Genomic DNA, 4,230 nt, shown 5'->3' with positions numbered 1-4,230 from the left:
TATACCAGACAAATTAGATTTTAAACCAAAGACTGTAATAAGAGATGAGGAAGGACACTATATCCTACTTCAAGGGTCTATCCAATAAGAAGATCTAACAATTGCAAATATCTATGCCCCTAACATGGGAGCAGCCAATTATATAAGCCAATTAATAACAAAAGCAAAGAAACACATCGACAACAATTCAATAATAGTGGGGGACTTTAACACCCCCCTCAATGAAATGGACAGATCATCTAAGCAAAAGATCAACAAGGAAATAAAGACTTTAAATGACACACTGGACCAAATGGACTTCACAGATATATTCAGAACATTTAATCCCAAAGCAACAGAATACACATTTTTCTCTAGTGCCCATGGAATATTCTCCAGAATAGATCACATCCTAGGTCACAAATCAGGTCTCAACTGGTACCAAAAGATTGGACACATTCCCTGAATATTTTTAGACCACAGTGCTTTGAAACTAGAACTCAATCACAAGAGGAAAGTCAGAAAGAACTCAAATACATGGAGGCTAAAGAGCATCCTACTAAAGAATGACTGGGTCAACTAGGAAATTAAAGAAGAATTTAAAAAGTTCATGGAAACAATTGAAAATGAAAACACAACTGTTCAAAATCTTTGGGATACAGAGAAGGCAGTCCTAAGAGGAAAGTATATAGCACTACAAGCCTTTCTCAAGAAACAAGAAAGGTCTCAAATACACAACCTAATCTTACGCCTGAAGGAGCTGGAGAAAGAACAGCAAATAGAGCCTAAACCCAGCAGGAGAAGAGAAATAATAAAGATCAGAGCAGAAATCAATGAAATAGAACCCAAAAGACCAGTAGAACAGATCAACGAAACTAGGAGCTGGTTCTTTGAAAGAATTAACAAGATTGATAAACCCCTGGCCAGACTTATCAAAAAGAAAAGAGAAATGACCCAAATCAACAAAATCATGAATGAAAGAGGAGAGATCACAACCAACACCAAAGAAATACAAACAATTATAAGAACATATTATGAGTTGGGCGCCTGGGTGGCTCAGTCGGTTAAGCGTCTGCCTTCGGTTCAGGTCATGATCCCAGGGTCAGGGAGAAGCCTGCTTCTCCCTCTCCCACTACCCCTGCTTGTGTCCCCTCTCTCTGTGTGTCTCTCTCTGTCAAATAAATAAATCTTTAAAAAAAAACCATTATGAGCAACTATATGCCAGCAAATTAGATAATCTGGAAGAAATGGATTCATTCCTAGAGATGTATCAACTACCAAAACTGAATGAGGAAGAAATAGAAAACCTGAACAGACCTATATCCACTAAGGAAATTGAAGCAGTCATCAAAAATCTCCCAAGAAACAAAAGCCCAGGGCCAGATGGCTTCCCAGGGAATTCTACCAAACATTTCAAGAAGAATTAATACCTGTTCTTCGGAAACTGTTCCAAAAAATAGAAATGGAAGGAAAACTTCCAAACTCATTTTATGAGGCCACCATTACTTTGATCCCAAAACCAGACAAAGACCCCATCAAAAAGGAGAATTACAGACCAATATCCTTGATGAACATGGATGCAAAAATTCTCACCAAAATACTAGCCAATAGGATCCAACAGTACACTAAAAGGATTGTTCACCACGACCGAGTGGGATTTATCCCTGGGCTGCAAGGTTGGTTCAACATCTGCAAATCAGTCAATGTGATACAATACATTGATAAAAGAAAGAACAAGAACCATATGATCCTCTCAATAGATGCAGAAAAGCATTTGACAAAGTACAACATCCTTTCTTGATCAAAACTCTTCAGAGTATAGGGATAGAGGGTACATACCTCATTATCATAAAAGCCATCTATGAAAAACCCACAGCAAATATTATTCTCAATGGGGAAAAACTGAGGGCTTTCCCCCTAAGGTCAGGAATGCGGCAGGGATGTCGCTATCACCAATGCTATTCAACATAGTATTAGAAGTCCTAGCCATAGCAATCAGAAAACAAAAAGAAATCAAAGGCATCCAAATCAGCAAAGAAGAAGTCAAACTCCCACTCTTTGCAGATGATATGATATTTTATGTGGAAAACCCAAAACACTCCACCCAAAAACTACTAGAACTCATACAGGAATTCAGTAAAGTGGCAGGATATAAAATCAATGCACAGAAGTCTGTGGCATTCCTATACACCAACAACAAGACGGAAGAAAGACAAATTAAGGAGTCGATCCCATTTACAATTGCACCCAAAACCATAAGATACCTAGGAATGAATCTAACCAAAGAGGCAAAGGATCTGTACTCAGAAAACTATAAAATACTCATGAAAGAAATTGAGGAAGACACAAAGAAATGGAAAAACGTTCCATGCTCATGGATTGGAAGAACACATATTGTGAAGATGTCAATGCTACCTAGAGCAATCTACATATTCAAAGCAATCCCTATCAAAATACCATCCATTTTTTTCAAAGAAATGGAACAAGTAATCCTAAAATTTGTATGGAACCAGAAAAGACCCCAAATAGCCAGAGGAATGTTGAAAAAGAAAACCAAAGCCGGCGGCATCACAATTCCAGACTTCCAGCTCTATTACAAAGCTGTCATCATCAAGACAGTATGGTACTGGCACAAAAACAGACACATAGATCAATGGAACAGAATAGAGAGCCCAGATATGGACCCTCAGCTCTATGGTCAACTCATCTTTGACAAAGCAGGAAAGAATGTCCAATGGAAAAAAGACAGTCTCTTTAACAAATGGTGTTGGGAAAATTGGACAGCCACATGCAGAAGAATGAAACTAGACCATGTCCTTACACCACACACAAAAATAGACTCCAAATAGTTGAAAGACCTAAATGTGAGACAGGAGTCCATCAAAATCCTAAAGGAGAACACAGGCAGCAACCTCTTCAACCTCAGCCGCAGCAACTTCTTCCTAGAAACATCGCCAAAGGCAAGGGAAGCCAGGGCAAAAATGAACTATTGAGACTTCATCAAGATAAAAAGCTTTTGCACAGCAAAAGAAAACAGTCAACAAAACCAAAAGACAACCGAAAGAATGGGAGAAAATATTTGCAAATGACATCAAATAAAGGACTAGTATCCAAAATCTATAAAGAACTTCTTAAACTCAACACCCAAAGAACAAATGATCCAATCAAGAAATGGGCAGAAGACATGAACAGATATTTCTGAAAGAAGACATCCAAATGGCCAACAGACACATGAAAAAAAGTGCTCAACATCGTCGGCATCAGGGAAAACCAAATCAAAACCTCAATGAGATATCACCTCACACCCGTCAGAATGGCTAAAATTAACAAATCAGGAAACGACAGATGTTGGCAGGGATGCGGAGAAAGGGGAACCCTCCTACACTGTTGGTGGGAATGCAAGCTGGGGCAGCCACTCTGGAAAACAGTATGGCAGTTCCTCAAAAAGTTGAGAATAGAGCTACCATACAATCCAGCAATTGCACTACTGGGTTATTTAATTTACCCCAAAGATACAAATGTAGTGATCCAAAGGGTACCCGCACCACAATGTTTATAGCAGCAATGTCCACAATAGCCAAACTGTGGAAAGAGCCAAGATGTCCACCGACAGATGAATGGATAAAGAAGATGTGGTATATATATACAATGGAATATTATGCAGCCATCAAAAGGAATGAAATCTTGCCATTTGAAACGATGTGGATGGAACTGGAGGGTGTTATGCTGAGTGAAATAAGTCAATCAGAGAAAGACATGTATCATATGACCTCACTGATATGAGGAATTCTTAATCTCAGGAAAGAAACTGAGGGTTGCTGGAGTGGTGGGGGGTGGGAGGGATGGGGTGGCTGGGTGATAGACATTGGGGAGGGTATGTGCTATGGTGAGCACTATGAATTGTATAAGATGAATCACAGACCTGTACCTCTGAAACAAATAATATATGTTAAAAAAAAAAAAGAAGAAGATAGCAGGAGGTGAAGAATGAAGGGGGGGAAATCGGAGGGGGAGAGGAACCATGAGAGACTATGGACTCTGAAAAACAAACTGAGGGTTCTAGAGGGGAGGGGGGGTTGGATTAGCCTGGTGATAGGTATTAAGGAGGGCACGTTCTGCATGGAGCACTGGGTGTTATGCACAAACAATGAATCATGGAGCACTACATCAAAAACTAATGATGTAATGTATGGTGATTAACATAACATAATTAAAAAAAAGATAAATGATAGACATCGTGACGTACCACCC

Source organism: Zalophus californianus, chromosome 9 (genome assembly GCF_009762305.2).
Source record: "Zalophus californianus isolate mZalCal1 chromosome 9, mZalCal1.pri.v2, whole genome shotgun sequence".
NCBI lineage: Eukaryota > Metazoa > Chordata > Mammalia > Carnivora > Otariidae > Zalophus > Zalophus californianus.
Note: the sequence above shows the minus strand (reverse complement) of the source record.